This window comes from Atta colombica, unplaced genomic scaffold (assembly GCF_001594045.1).
Source record: "Atta colombica isolate Treedump-2 unplaced genomic scaffold, Acol1.0 scaffold14, whole genome shotgun sequence".
NCBI lineage: Eukaryota > Metazoa > Arthropoda > Insecta > Hymenoptera > Formicidae > Atta > Atta colombica.
The window spans coordinates 118,663-119,405 of record NW_017259228.1 but is presented as its reverse complement, the minus strand read 5'-3'; positions in this window follow the sequence as shown (position 1 = coordinate 119,405).

Sequence of the window (743 nt, the reverse complement as noted above, 5' to 3'; positions counted from 1 at the left end):
GTATATTTTAATTTTTGTTTACATATTCTTTAATTAAATAATTTAATGATTAAATTTCTTAAACATATAATTAAATACATATTTAATTTATAGTTAAAAATGTTAAATATATTCAAGAATTTGATAGTTTAATATTGCAAGAGAAAACATAATGTTGTAGAAAACATTATGATGTAACTATATGTTGATTTAATAAATACACATTATAAGCAATACGTGTACTATTTTGTAATCAGCTGATAAATACTAGATAAAACTATTAATAAATCATCTTTCTTTTAATTTATAAAGAAAAGAAATATCTGCAAGAGTTATAGTTTCTTATAGATATGTAGAAAAGCAGATATTTATTTTTAGTTATGTTTTACATCCAAAAATCGTCAGTTATATTCTTTGTTCTTTACATAATGCATGTTATAAAATATAAACATAGAATATCATCGTTTTCGATCAGTTATATGAAAAAATATGGCATGATTTTTGTTCTTTAATTCACTTGACAGATGTATCACCGTTCTGAAAACGAACAACACGGTAGATTCTACAAAATAATGACGAGAAGAAGGCGCCTGATCGAATCTCCGGCCCCAAGGCGACGATCTACGGATGTGGGTCAAAATGATTCGGTAGCCTACCGCGTAATTCAGTACATTGGTATATTATCTCCAAATCATTCCGTGCCTTTTCCTCCGAACACCTCCGTCTCCATCGCATATCCCAGGCACATTCGAAGTGAGAAAAAA